Genomic DNA, 16,652 nt, shown 5'->3' with positions numbered 1-16,652 from the left:
CCAGTGAGTAGATGGAAACCGGAGAATTGGGAACTCAGTAGGTGCCATCGGTATTATTTAGGCTTGAACCTTTTGTATTGGATTTTCGACTGGGTTGTATTATTATGTGTTTCAGTTATTTATCGGTAGTATTCTGCCGGGTTAGTATTTGATTTAAGTTTCCATAGTTTTTCTCTGATTTTGTTATTTAAGTTTTATTTGCATGGTTAAGATTTGGGTACTTAGTGATTCCGGGACGGGTCAATACATTTATGGTATCAGAGCATGCAATATGAGTATTTGGGACATGGTGCTTGAATTATTGGGTTATCCTGTAAGATTGATGATTGCAACATCAGACGTGGGGATGACGAGGCATCTAGGTTTTCTCTGGGTTGTCATCATCAAGATAATCGTCAGAGACTTGACTCATAAAGGTTCCAGCAGGATGGGACCTGAGAGAAGGATCATGTCCGATATGCCAGGAGTAGCAGAAGATTGGTTAGAGCATATGTGTGAGAACCCATTTTTTTAGCAACCCATACAAACTCGGCCCATAAAAATTTTGGCAGCCAAGAAATAAGATTTTTGGAATAGTAAATTAACCAAAATTGAGAGGTATTTCCATATTATGGCATAGAATCAACTGAATTTTTGGGGCAAGAATCAAACCAATATGGAAGAAAAATATCCTTATAATATTGTAGCTTTTATTATCCAAAATTAAGACTGGTTGATGTCTTGTGAAATCTGCAAAATTCGTTTCCCTCTATTCCTAAATTTACACGCCCAAAGGCTGCAGAAGAAATACACCAAAACCCTAGAACCAGAACCTCTGTTTTCCCCTTTTCTAACCTTCAAATTCAATCTCCACCATTCAGAATATAAATAAAAATGTGTTTTAAACATTGTGTACAAATTTCAGCACAATCCAACGGTTATATGTTTACAAAACTCCTTTACAAGCAAACTGTACAGATTCTACTTGAGAAACCAACAGATTTTGTTTGTCTCTGTTTTGCTGCCTGAAATGAAACCAAAACCACATCTCCACTGTTCACAATAGATTTCACTCTCTCCTAAACGTTCTGACCAAATTTCGTTGTGATCCAAAGGTTCAAACGATCTCTGTATTTTCTGCAAGGTAACTGATTTTTTGACTTATGCAAATCCGAGAATTCCGTCCACTCTCCTTATTGTATTCCTTTTAGTGACCTATGTCATATCAACTAGGAACACACTACATAATTTCCTATAATTTGGGCCTAGGGTTGTCCATCCTCAAGCAAGATTGCTACCCAAAGTACTATCCCAATTTTGATCTACCGTTCTTGAACGAGGAGCACACGTTAAGCAAGGAAATTTCAGTCATCTAGGATCTTCTCTTGTTTTCGTACCAAACAACAGTAAGTGGGCGTATTAATATGTTTTAAAAGATTATTTCTTTGATTTAAAACCCGATCATTCACCAATTGATTCATGTCTTTGATATGCATAAGATTTATTCTATTCCTCATTATTCCTCCATATGCTTTGAGATTCTGTAAGTGGGCTCATGTATACTTTTTAAAAGCTTATGTGTTTGCTTTAAAATTCGATCGTACACCATGTGATTCATGTTTTTCTATGTACAAGATTTATTCTATTCCATGTGATTCCTTTTTATGATTATGATTGCGTTGAAAGATTTGATCGTACACCAACCGTTTCGTGTCCTCTGAATCCTCTAAAGGTATATGAGTTTCATTCACTCATTTCGAATCCTTCGTTATGCTTCAAGATCCCTAAATGGAAATGTTATGATTTGAACTTGAAATGGAGAGAAATATGATAAACATGGCCCCTACACGGTGGTTATAAAACCGTTATATGTCCCCACCCCTTAAAGGAGTATTGTATAGGGGACATATTGATATGACCCTTACACAGTGGGTATAAAACCGTTATATGGCCCCTACATGGTGGGTATAAAACCGTTATATGTCATCGCCCCTTAGAGGAGTATCATACAGGAGACAGAAAACAAACCATGAATAATTAAATGAAGTTTTAGTGCCATCTATATGTTTTTGTTCTGTTTTTGATGCGATTTAATGCTTCGTTTTGAATTCTGTTTCTATCATGTTTTGACTCATGTTATGACACGTCATGTGACATGTCACATCCAAAATCGTATTTATATGTATATGACTTTTATGAACTGGGAGATATCTTCGAGAATCATGTATATACGTTCATGTTCCATTTCTGGTATGTTTTAATGTTTCGTTTGAGTACTTTATCTATCTTGTCTTGACTCATGTTGTGACATGCTTTGAAACATGTCACGTCCAGAACAATTTTTCTATATATATATATTCTGTTATTTGGGTGTACGAACTTCCCCCACTTGCTGAGTGTTTTCCAAAACACTTACCCCTTACTTTTTTCCCAAGATAGGAATGAAGATCAAGTCGAAGAGATCAAAAACGACATGTTTTGGGGTTGGTGACCAAGTTTCAAGATATGAACACTTCTGGAATTTGTTTTTATTTTAGTTTCCATTATGTCATCGCTTTCTCACTCATTTTTGTATTGTAAAAACAATGTTCGTTTATGTAATAAACTGGATTTATGGTCTTTTGATGAACTACGAGGATTATTGTTGCACATTAAATTGTATAAAATATTGGTGCCATGTCTCGGTCTCGAGGTGTGACAATATGAGATACTACTGTCCATTCTGGTTTTGACATGGGAGGACATTTATGAAGATTCTTCACACGTAGTTGGAGATATTGTCATAAAGATCCCGCCTCATTTATCAGATAATGGTCCAAACAATATTGGAAGGATCCGGTATATTAGTTTTGACGTCCTGTATTTTTTAAACATTTACAAATCTAGATGCGGAAAAAGGGTGGGAAATTTTTGAAAAATAATAGTGCAGGGAATGCATCACAATAACTAAATCAACAGCTCAAAATGAAATTCAAAATCTAAGTAAATAACGATAAAACTCTTGACTCTATTATGTACAAAATATTTGAAACACAGATGGAACCCTACAAGCAAACACGCGGGCTAAAATACGGCACTTCAAAACCTATTACTAACAAAATTAATTAGAACTAACAATTTAGAATCTTAAGAGGATATATGCATTTGAGTTCAATAAATAAACTATGAACAAAAAATACCTTTAAAATATTCGAGGAACCGACATAAAACTATCAAACTGAAATAAATATTAAAAAGATTAAAAGCTTGAAATCCTTAAAACTCATCAGTAAAAGACTGAGAATAAAAATAATTAAATTCCGATCTTTAAAGAACATGCATAAAATAATGTAACAACATAATATAAATTAAACATATGAAAATCTTCTTGCTTTAAAAATTTTTGAGCTTCAGAACTGTCGTGCCATGCAATGTCTTCACCTCTTGGACTCTTCAGCCTTTCTACCAAAGTATTTAAATCAAAACTTCATAATCTAGCTGCACCATTCAAGTACAGCGAGTCTAAAGACACAACAAGCTTAAACATACATAACATTATCATAATAACATCAAAATACTTTAAACTTAAAGACTTGAACATAATCTTTAAAATTCTTTAAATTGAAAAGGACTTAACCATGGGCATCATGATATAAGTTAAAGAGCTTGAAAATAAACTTCATGCATTAACACATAACTTTACCTTATCGATCCTTGATGAATTATAAGTAACTAAAATCGTATGAAAATCATGAGACTTAAAATGAAAACTTAACATGAACATAACATAAAAACTTATAATTTTGGGGTGATGAAATATGTTAAATTGTGGCAACCATCATATTGGACACATTCGTAGTTCCTGTTGTATAATAAGCATATGGACTTACGTCCTTAACATTTGTTCTTTGGAAAGGCTCCTCCAGGGCTCATTCCAGAGGACCAGTCCCATATTGCCACCACAAGGACACATAAGAAATTAAAATATTTTTCATGCGTCATCATATGATATCATCACATCATTCATACTTCATCATTCATTCATCATATCATCGTCTCTTCAACATATCTTGATCGTAGACCTTTCGTGATAACATCATGCATGATAAAGATGATTAAAATTCATGTTTACATATTAAACATAGCTTTCATGAGTACATAATAGCATATAATGCATCACATAATTCAACTGATCCATGTAAATCGTTCTTTCCATTTTTGACTTCAAGACTTGAAATTTTTTGAATAGGAACTCTAAAGAATAATTAAAACACCTTAAAGAATCATAAAAGTGTATTTTGAACTTCAAAAGAGAAAAATAAATATGTTGGGGGTAGACCACCCTTGCGCTAGGGCGGTCGAAAGTGGCGCTAGGGCGCAACCACTAACTAGAGAAGGCCAATTCCTACGCCAACGCGCAATGATCTATCTGAAACTTTAGTTTGCGTCCCGAATTAGGAAAAATGGTAAAAATAAAAATTTTAGCTCTTTGTCTTGTCTTTCCAATTCCGTTGGCCTCGCCCTAATTGGATTTTTTAATAAAACTTTATGCTCGTTCTCCCAATATGGGTCAGTGCAAGAAATTACAAAACAACCGACACACTTTGCGGTGATTTTGGTCAAACTTCAAAAAGGATTTGGACAAAAACTCAAAACATGAAATTTGTAGATATATGAACTAGATTTCAAATAAAATTGGCCTCATATCACTTGGATTAGTACACTAATCTTGATTCTTAAAATCGTAACGGGTGTCGCTAATATGGATTTTACTCTTTTAAAAATCTTTTCACTAAAAACACTTCAATACACTCTTTTAGAAAATCATAACTCTAATCAACATAAAAAATATGATATTAACACTTCTCAATACATCTTCTCAATAAAACTTTTAATAAAAACCTTAAGAACGATTCACGCTTCACATATCTTAATCATGATCTTAAAATTATCATATCTTATGCATCAATCAACATATACACATGGATTTTCATAAGAAAATATTTATACTCTTTAATGGTGGTTTCAAAACCTTTAAAATACTTTCCTGATCGTCATGGGTTGGAGATAATCGGAACCTTGGTAGCGATCCTAGCCTTGCACGAACGATATCGAGGCATATTTCTTCTTCTGTAATGCCCCAAATTTATCTTAATTGAGCTTATTTGAGATATTCGGAGATTATAGAATTCAAGAGCCAATTTGATTTTGATCAGGGCCTATTTTGTAATTTTTGGGAATTTCAGGGACTAAAACTCAAATATGGAGTTTGTTAGATATTTATAGCTAGTTTGAATTATTATTCACTCCACAATCCTCCTCCAACTCGTCCTCCCTCCATTGAATACCTCCAACGTTTCTTCAAGCTTTTCTTCTTTGGTTTTCGATCGATCCGTCCGGTAGAATTTTAATCCGAAGGCAGATTAGCGATCCCGGCAGCGAGAGCTTCGTTCTATCGTAAGTATTTCTCCAATCAGTTATAATTCTATTTTCGAATGTTGTTAGAATCGACTGAGTTTCGGTTATGATGTTCTGGAGATAGTTCTTATCAATTATTCTCAGTCGGTTTTGAAATAGAGCTTCATTCGTATTTGTTATGATTTTTGGAAGCTTAATTCGAAAAAGTGAATTTTGAGATGTCTTGGATTTGATTTGTTATTGATGTTTTAGCATTGGTTTGAGTTGTTTGCAATGATATACAACTGTCTGTGTTTCCTGTTTGATCAGAATATAGCCGTAATGCCGCCGATTTGAGTTTTGGGATTTTGAACCGTTTGAATTGTTGAACTTTTGGCTATTGGGTTTGTTCGTCGTTGTGATCTTCTTTTGCCTCCGTACAGATTCGTTTGAATTTTTTTGAGCCCAGAGAGTTAGCAGAAGTCGAACGTCGAAGAGATTAGACGAAGAGCGGTAAAGAGTTTACCTTGAGCGTTTGTTGTTTTTGGTTGTATAGATTTTGATATAACCTCTTATTGTAGCTTATCCAAAGTTGGAGCTATACAAGTCGAAAGGTACAAACAGTCATCGTTTAAGCGGGATAGAAAACTCAAGACAGATGGTCCTTGAGTTTCCCTTAAATTACATACTTGCATCAATACTTGTTCTAGAATGGGGAACTTGTATTTTGTTGTTTGAACTTTGTTATTATGGATTAATGCTTTATGTTTTTCTTATGCATTCATCTCGAGCCTAAATTTTTAATTTTAGTGGGCTGTACGCCCTTTTGTTAGACGATTTAGGGGCTATAATCGAGTGGCCTGGGTGTAGAGGTTCACCTAGTGTCAGCATACTCCTTGTAGTCGCAACAAAGTCTAGAAGATGGAGATACGTGACACCACCTCGATCGGGAGAGTCGGTGGGTTGTTTACGTGATCTCATTCTCGGGATCCCAAAATCATAGCAACAATTCCTTGATTATCAGAGTTGATATCTTGGTTTTAAAGACATGAATTCATTCGTATTAACATTGAATATGTTGTCTTTATATCATGTTATTGAGATATTACTTGTTATTGCATGTTATGTTGCTTTTACTGGGAATATCATTCTCACTGGAGTTATCCGGCTGTTGCTTTGTTTTGTATGTGTACTTGGCAACAGGTGGGGCAGGATCGAGTCAGCGGAGACTTGGTTAGAATCAGATCGAGAGATAGAAGTGGGACACAGTTTAGAAGTCGAAACAGCATGTCAATCTAGTTATATGTTGGAACATGTTTAGAACTCGAAATTTGTTGTTTATGTTGTATCGTTTATGCGAGTATTGAGTTTTGTATGCTGTTGTTGCATGTTTATTGTACCTCATTATGTATTAAATGGATTCATTAATTTGAGTTTGGTGAATTCATTTCTGAAATTTTATTCAGAGCTGTCATCGCTCGATCGGTAGAGTTTGACCGATCGAGCTAGAGTGTCTTAGCTTCTTTTCTGTTTTTGTAAAAACTTGGCCCGCTTGATCGGTTGAGATTTACCGATCGAGCAAAGCTGGTCTTCAGACGGGCAGCAGAGTGTGAAACTTTGCTCGCTCGATCGGTTGAGTTTTATCGATCGAGCGTGGCACTGTTCACTTATAAAAAAAATTAATATTGCTTTTAATCTTGGATCTTGTATGCTTAGTTATTGTTTAACCCGAGATTAGATATTTAGAATCGAGGTCTCACATTAAGTGTTATCATAGCGATAAGTTCTTGGTTGAACTAGAAGTGTGCGGGGTAGATCGAGTCCGCTTGAATTGGTTCCTCGCATGTGATTGAGTTATTTATTTGATTATTTAAATTCCATGCGAGCATGCTTTAATATTTGAGAATTAATTGAATTATATGATTATGTGATTTAATTTATAAAGCATGGACTACTTGAGATATAACTATTTTGTTTATCAACTTGTATCCGAAATTCTGAGAGGTTGAAGGGCACCGAATTGTAGCGATTGAGATATCTTGTGTCCTAACCTTTGATTATCAGATGGGTTCTCATCGAGTAATTAACAGAAACCCTCCGCCAGTTAATCCTCCGAACGAGCAGGCTAGTACAGAAACTGACCAGATGGATTCCACAGCAACGCCTATGGAAACCTTAATGAAGAGGTTTCAGTCATTTAACCCGCCAATCTTGCAGGGTACAGAGAATCCTATTGACTGTGAGAGCTGGTTGGACGACATTGACAAGTTATTCTATTCCCTTTATTATTCAGATGACCGCCGAACCAGGTTAGTCATTCATCAATTGCGAGGTGTTGCTAAGAACTGGTGGATCACGACAAAGAGAGACATTGAAAATAGAGATACAGCTATTAACTGGAATCTTTTCAAAAATGAGTTTTATAAGCGGTTTTTCCCAGTTTCGTACCGAAAGGATAAGGGAGCCGAGTTTGCCACTCTAAGGCAAGGGAACTTGAATATCGAGGAGTATGTAGCCAAGTTTGATAGTTTGCTGAGATTTGCATCGCACATTGCCGACAACGAAGAAGCAAAAGCCGATCAATTCATCAATGGCTTAAACCCCGAGATCTTCACGTTGGTAAACAATACTAGGCCTAATAACTTTGCGGATGCCATGAATCATGCAAAGGGAGCTAAAGCATGTTTGTTGAGATAGAGAGGAGCTCCGTTTGTGCCTCAGCAGCCGAGACAGTCTCAGGACCAACCGTCTCAGTATCAGAATCAGTCATCGCAGTATCAGAACCAATTACAGAGGTTTGAAGGAGAAATCAGCGGGGGTAACAGAAAGGATAATTTCAGAGCGAAAGGGAAACAGTTCAAAAAGCCGGGGAACAATTCTTCTAGCTCTAGTGGCTTCAAACAGTTTGGTTAAGGACAGAGTTCCGAATTTTCTTCTTTGTTCTGCAACAAGTGTGGAGGTAGACACTCCAAAGCGCAGTGTGTAGGAGTTTTTGGGAACTGCAATATTTGTCAATAGCCAGGACACTTTGCTATGGTGTGTCCTCAGCGAGGTAAAGAACGAGCTCAGAGTGGGAGTTCTTCTAGACCTAGAGCTCAGCCTGAGAGGCAGACTTCTGCGGTTCACTCCTTTCAGCCTCAGCAACAGAATAGACAGGGAGGAAACACGAGTGCAAACCAGCCTCCGAGACAGTAGGCACGAGTCTTTGCTCTGACTGAGGATCAGGCTCAGGCTGCACCTGACGATGTTATAGCAGGTAAATGTTTGATTTTCGGTTATTTTGCCATGTATTGATAGATACGGGTGTGTCTCACTCTTTTATATCTGAGAAATTTGTTTTGATGCATGCCTTGCCTTGTGAGCCTTTTCCTGCTGTAGTAGCTATTACTTCACCTTTGGGTGGGGGAATTGTGTCCGTAAGATTGGTTCGGAACTGTGAACTTCGTTTCGAAGGTAACGTGATTAGTTTTGATTGTATTGTGCTTGGGTTATCAGATTTTGACTGTATTATCAGTATAGATGCTTTGACCAAGTACAGGGCTACCGTTGACTGTTTTCAGAAAGTAGCCCGTTTTAGACCGAAGATGGCATAGGAGTGGAAATTCTTCGGTAAGGGTTCTCGATCCAGAATTCCTTTAATATCAGTTTTGTCGATGTCTCGTTTGTTACAGAGAGGAGCAGAGGGATTCTTAATCTATGCAGTGGATGTCCTAAAATCTAGCCCGTAATTGGTTGATATACCAGTGGTTAGAGAATTTGTTGATGTCATTCCGAACGAGATTCCTGGATTGCCGCCTATTCGAGAGATCGAATTCAGCATTGATTTATTGTCAGGTACCCAGCCAATTTCCAAAGCTCCTTATAGTATGGCACCGGTCGAATTGAGAGAATTGAAAGAACAGCTTGAGGATTTGATTGCCAAGGGATACATCAGACTTAGTGTGTCGCCTTGGGGTGCACCTGTTCTCTTTCTGTGAAAGAAGGATGGTTCTATGCGGCTCTGTATTGATTCCCGTCAACTGAATCAAGCGACGGTAAAGAACAGGTTGTGACACCCGGAGCCAAAAAGTCCTAGGGCGGTACATGGTCCGCAATATGGGTGGTTAATACTTGAAAGATGGAAACCCCACCAAAGAATGGGCGACGGGTGACATGAATGAACTGATCCCACACCGGAATGAGAGGTACAAAAGATTTGATATGTACAACTCATATCAAGAAGGTGCATCTTCTTTTCGGAAGCTCATCACATAAAAACTCCAAAGTTAAGCGTGCTTGACTTGGAGCAATTATAGGATGGGTGACCCCCTGGGAAGTTTTCCAGGGTGCGTGTGAGTGAGGACATAAGCACGCTGAAAAGACCCGTCTTGATACAGTGGGGCGTTACAAATGGTATCAGAGCCTGGCCTCTCCCAGTACGGTGTGGTTCGGGGACGAACCAAGCGGAAGCTGGTGGGCATGTGACACCCGGAGCCAAAAAGTCCTAGGGCGGTACATGGTCCGCAATATGGGTGGTTAATACTTGAAAGATGGAAACCCCACCAAAGAATGGGCGACGGGTGACATGAATGAACTGATCCCACACCGGAATGAGAGGTACAAAAGATTTGATATGTACAACTCATATCAAGAAGGTGCATCTTCTTTTCGGAAGCTCATCACATAAAAACTCCAAAGTTAAGCGTGCTTGACTTGGAGCAATTATAGGATGGGTGACCCCCTGGGAAGTTTTCCAGGGTGCGTGTGAGTGAGGACATAAGCACGCTGAAAAGACCCGTCTTGATACAGTGGGGCGTTACACAGGTATCCTTTACCTTGAAGAGTGCGTGAGGAAGATATCCCTAAGACCGCATTCAGAATGAGGTATGGTCATTTTGAGTTTATAGTCATGCCGTTCGGTTTGAATAACGCTCCAGCGGTTTTAATGGGTTTGATGAACCGTATCTTTCGCCGTTATTTGGATGAGTTTGTTATTATCTTCATCGATGATATTCTTATCTATTCGAAGAACCGTACTGACCATGCAGAGCATTTGAGGATCGTATTGCAAATTTTGCGGGCTGAATAGTTGTTTGCAAATTTCGGTCGCCCTGGGAAGTTTTCCAGGGTGCGTGTGAGTGAGGACATAAGCACGCTGAAAAGACCCGTCTTGATACAGTGGGGCGTTACACAGGTATCCTTTACCCCGAAGAGTGCGTGAGGAAGATATCCCTAAGACCGCATTCAGAATGAGGTATGGTCATTTTGAGTTTATAGTCATGCCGTTCGGTTTGAATAACGCTCCAGCGGTTTTAATGGGTTTGATGAACCGTATCTTTCGCCGTTATTTGGATGAGTTTGTTATTATCTTCATCGATGATATTCTTATCTATTCGAAGAACCGTACTGACCATGCAGAGCATTTGAGGATCGTATTGCAAATTTTGCGGGCTGAATAGTTGTTTGCAAATTTCGGTCGATCCCATCAAGATCAAAGCGGTTATGTAAGGCCCGGGATTATTTAATTTTAATTCGAGAATATTTAATTTGGGAATATTTAGAGTTTTGAATTAAATTATAATATTCTTAAATGAATAAGGATTGAAATTGAATTAAATCATTTTTTTGGGGACTGAATTGAAAATAGTCAAAAGTTCAGGGACTAAACTGAAATTTGACTAATATTTATCTATTCTCACTTGCTTTATCCTCAATTACACGTGAACCATCATATTAGAAGGGAGAAGAAGAACAGAAAGCTCCAAAACGCCATTTTCACCTTTTGGACCTCCGATAACTTGCGATCCGGCCGTCAGAAATTCGAGATAAATATATATCTGCGTTCACCGCTCCGAGAGCTACATTTTGGTACAAGTTTCATTCACTTTTCTCAAATTTTATTTTTATGTTGAGGATGGGTTGTTCTTATTTTTGATTATATATGTGATTGAGCTAGTACCGGTTACGTATTCGCAAATGGTTCGGAAAAAGACTGTCGTTCCGATTTTATATGATTTATTGAAGCAAATTTGAAATCCTTCCCTTTTTGATATATTTCTGAACGTGTATATATATTGATGTTTGTTGAAGATTATGATTGGTATGGTTTGGTAGATTGATTTGGAGCTGGAATGGTGTATTTTATTGAGTTGAAGCTGATATTATTGTTCCAAACACTTCATTTCAGCCTTGTGTTTGAAGTTGTCGAACTCGGGAAATCCGGAATTGAATCGGCAAAGAGTTCAAGAAGGTTTGAATCATTTGCGTTTGACGTTTGACTTAGCAAATTGAACAGCCTTGTGATATGAATTTGTATTGATATATTTCAGATTGTAAGCATTGTCAGACTCGACATTGAAAGGTATAAATGACAGCTAATCCAGATGGGATAGAACACTCGAGAAAGATATGATTTTCGAGTATTCCCATGTCAATCACATACCTGTTTGATTATACGTCTTTATGTGATTTTGATGCTTTTGTTGCATTGTGTGCTTATGTGCTTAGATGCTCAAGATGTTTTACAATCTTTAATGCATACCGATTATATTGCATTCATCTTGAACTCCAGTCCGAAAAGGACAGAGGGTTGAAAGGCCTAGAGTGCATATGACATTTGGAGGGCTATATTTGAGTGGCACGGAATGTAGATTTACTTCCAGAGCTAGATGACTCACTATAGTTGCACCAAAGTCAGGGAAAATGAGATACTTGACATCACCTCGATCGGTGAGTTGGTGATTGGTTAAGATTTTATTCCCCGGGATCCCAAGAACCAAAATTTTATTGATATCAGACTTGATAGCCTCTGTTTAAAACATGCATTGCATTCACGTTTATTATCTCGCAATTTATGTTATTTATACTGAGATTTATTCTCACCGGAGTTTTCTGGCTATTGCTCTGTTTTGTATGTGTGCATGGCAATAGGTGGGGCAGGAGCTGGTCCGAAACGACAAGAATAGCTCGAGATAGAGTCATAGCATGTGAGGACTCGGGTTTTAGCAGAACGACTTGTACATTGAGTTGGTTAAACATGTTAGAAATTATACAAGAACTTTGTATGTTGTTGTTAAGTACTTGTTAGCTTTCATATTATGTTTTAAGATGATAACATGATGTTAGATAGCATGTATATTATTTTATTGCTTAACAAAGATTTTATATACATGTTGGTTGTAGAAATTCAGACATGAATCAAGTTTGACAGCAAAAATTATGTTCTGCAGATTTTCTGGAATTGAAGCCCGCTCGATCGGACGAGTTCACCCGATCGAGCGCGGCCTTTAAATGTTGAAATAGAGAATTGAGCATTTGGGCTTGCTCGATCGGACGAGTTTATCCGATCGAGCGAGGCCAAATAGTTTTTGGACCCGAGAGCTATTATTTTTAGCTCGCTCGATCGGGTGAGTTTACCCGTTCGAGCAAGGTGCTGGTAATTTTAATTATTTTTTTTAGCTCTTGATTTTAAGCTTCCTTCATTACTTGGTTAATTGTTTTAATAATAATTATTTTCCTAAGACGAGATTAGCAACCCGAGGTCCCCACAACAGGTGGTATCAGAGCATAAGTTTCTGGATTAAGATAGAAGTTGATGAGCGGGGTAGATTGAGTCTGTCTGATTGTTTGATATTGAATGAGATTACATGTTGTATCTGGTTATGTGCAGTATATACGAGCATGCTTTATATTGCACGACTTATGTGATTGCATGCTTATGTGCTTTCATTGCTACTGCATGCTAGATATATGCAATTGTATTCCAGATTATCCTCAGTCAGAACCTGAATTCTCATGAGAATTCATGAGAATGCTTATCAGAGAAGGATGAAATAAATTGCAGAATATGATATTGTTTATGCACTAATCTGTTTGACAATCAGATATGCCTCCCCGTAAAGCACCGGTCACTAGACAGACATTGGCCGTTCCTCAGGCTAAACCTGCAGCCGTACCACAGATAGTGGCTGAGCCTCAAAATGCATAGGGTAGTACATCTGCTGATCCTATGGATGCTACTGCAACTCCTATGGAGACTTTGTTGAAACGATTTCAGTCATTCCAACCATCAAAACTGAAAGGAACAGAAAATTCAGTTGATTGTGAGAATTGGCTCGAAGACATTGAACAGTTGTTTGACTCGCTTGATTATTCCGATGATCGTCGTATCCGACTTAAAATACATAAACTTCAGGAAGTTGCCAAGAGCTGGTGGATTACTACAAAACAAGCATTGGAACATCAATGTACGACTATCACGTGGACTGTTTTAAAAACTGAGTTATATCAACGTGTCTTTCCAATCTCCTACAGGAAAGATAAGGGTTCTGAATTTGCCAATCTGAGGCAAGGCAATTTGAATATTGAAGAATATGTGGCCAAATTTTCAAGTCTTTTGAAGTTTGCCCCACATATAGCAGCAACTGATGAAGCTATGGCGGATTAGTTTATCAATGGCCTCAATCCAGATGTGTTTACCTTAGTGAATAGTGGACGACCCAATACCTTTGCTGAAGCACTGAATAATGCTAAAGGAGCAGAAGCCAGTATATTGAGACAAAGAGGAGCACTGTTTATTTCACAACCATCTCCGCAGCCTGTATCATTATCAGTTCCACAGAATCCGCCACAGTTTCAGCAACCATCTCCCAGATTTGAGGGAGGAAGCAGTGGCAGAAAGGATTCTTGATTCAGGCTTAAAGGAAAGAAATTTAAGAGGGCAGGCAGTAGTTCTTCCAGTTCTAGTGGACAGAGGCAGTTTGGTACATGGCAGAGAACTAGTGATTCAGGAGTGTTTTGTGGTAAGTGTGGTGGATGACATGCTACTGATCAGTGCAGAGGTGTGTCAGGTAATTGTAATATCTATCGCCAACCCAGTCATTATGCCAAGGTATGCCCTCAACGAGCAACTGGTGCAAGTTCTTCTCGACCAACACCTCAGGCGAAAAGGCAATCAGTGCATTCATTTCAGCCTCAGCAACAGACCAGAGCAGGGGGAAGCCAGACTGTGACTCAACCTCCTAGGCAACAGGCAAGAGTGTTTGCATTGACTGAGGAGCAGGCACAGGCAGCACCTGACAATGTCATAGTAGGTAACTGCTCTATTTATGGTTATCCTGCCTATGTTTTGATAGATACAGGTGCATCACATATATTCATATCTGAAAAATTTGATATGATGCATTATTTATCATCTGAGCCATTGACTACTGTTGTTTCGATTTCTTCACCTTTGGGTGAAGGTATTGTGTCTGTTAGAATGATTCGAAATTGTGCTTTGCAATATGACAAGAATGTGATTGATGTGGATTGTATAGTACTTGGATTATCAGATTTCGATTGTATTATTGGTATATACATGTTAACAAAGTACAGGGCGACTGTAGACTGTTTCCAGAAAGTGGTCAGATTTAGACCAGAAATGGCAGCTGAATAGAAATTCTATGGCAAGGGTTCTCGAGCCAAGATCCCTTTGATATCTGTGTTATATATGACCCGTTTATTGCAGAGAGGTGCAAAAGGATTTCTGATTTATGCAATCGATGTATTGAAATCCAGTCCAGCAGTGACAGATATTCCAGTGGTGCAAGAATTTGCTGATGTATTTCCTGATGAAATTCCTGGTTTACCTCCAGTTTGGGAAATAGATTTTAGCATTGAGTTAATGCCAGGTACACAACCAATATCTAAGCTCCTTATAGAATGACACCTATTGAATTAATGGAGTTGAAAGACCAGTTAGAAGATTTGCTGGCCAAAGGGTACATTAGGCCGAGCGTTTCACCTTGGGGCGCTCCGGTACTTTTTGAATGAAAGAAAGATGGTTCAATGCGATTATGTATCGATTATCGACAATTGAACAAGGTAACCATAAAGAATAAATATCCACTGCCTAGAATAGATGATTTGTTTGATCAGCTACAGGGTTCCGCTATCTATTCTAAGATTGATTTGCAATCCGGATATCATCAGCTGAGAGTATTAGATGAAGATATCCCTAAAACCGCTTTCAGAACAAGGTATGGACATTATGAATTTATTGTCATGCCTTTTGGTTTAACCAATGCTCCTGCAGTATTTATGGGATTGATGAATAGAGTATTTTAGAAATACTTGGATGACTTTGTCATTAATTTTATTGATGATATCTTGATATATTCCAAGAATGTGCATGATCATGCCGAACATCTCAGAATCATTTTACAGACTTTGAGAACTGAAAAATTATATGCCAAGTTATCGAAATGTGAGTTTTGGTTGCAGAAAGTTGTGTTTCTTGGGCATATCATTTCAGGTGATGGTATTTCAGTGGATCCAAGCAAGGTAGAGGCTGTACTGAATTGGCCTAGACCTACATTAGTGCCAGAAATACGGAGTTTTATGGGCTTATCAGGATACTATCGCAGCTTTATTCGAGATTTTTCCAGCATTGCCAAGCCTATTACGCAATTAACTCATAAAAATATGCCGTATGTCTGGACTGATGCTTGTGAAACTAGTTTCTTGGAGTTGAAGAAGAGGCTTACAAGTGCACCTATCTTGAAGATTCCATCAGGTACGGGTGATTTTGTTGTATATTGTGATGCTTCTCACAAGGGTCTGGGTTGTGTGCTCATGCAGCGAGGGCATGTTATCGCTTATGCTTTGAGACAGTTAAAGCCACATGAGACTCGGTTTCCTATCCATGATTTGGAGCTTGCCGCTATTGTCTTTGCATTGAAAATATGACGACATTATCTTTATGGTGAGAAGTTTGAAATCTTTTCTGATCACAAAAGCTTGAAATATCTGTTTTCTCAATCAGAATTGAATATGAGACAGCGTAGATGGCTTGATTTACTGAAAGATTTGATTGCAAGATCAAATATTATCAAGGAAAATCCAATGCAGCTGCAGATGCCTTGAGTAGAAAGGTATGTTTTTCGTCCTTGTCTACGATAGGTGTATCTCGCATGGTGGAAGATTGTTGTATTTCTGGATTAGTATTTGAAACAGATATGCAGCCTATCAGAGTTTGTGCTATAAAATCTGAGCCAGAACTTTTGATGAGAATCAAAGAAGCACAGAAGAATGATCATAATATTCAGAAATCGATTGCGATGGTCAGATCTGGAAATAAATCCGAATACCAGGTCAGTGATGATGATGTGTTATATGTGAATAACAGATTGGTTGTTCCAGATGTTTCAGTCTTGAAACAACAGATATTGACAGAGTCTCACAGCAGTCGATTCAGCATTCATCCTGGTGGCAGAAAAATGTATAATGATCTGAAAATGCAGTATTGGTGGAAACAGATGAAGTCAGATGTGACTGAA

The sequence above is a fragment of the Henckelia pumila genome, chromosome 1 (assembly GCF_033568475.1).
Source record: "Henckelia pumila isolate YLH828 chromosome 1, ASM3356847v2, whole genome shotgun sequence".
NCBI classification, from domain to species: domain Eukaryota; kingdom Viridiplantae; phylum Streptophyta; class Magnoliopsida; order Lamiales; family Gesneriaceae; genus Henckelia; species Henckelia pumila.
The sequence above is the reverse complement of the archived record's forward strand: the minus strand, read 5'-3'. Positions refer to the sequence as shown.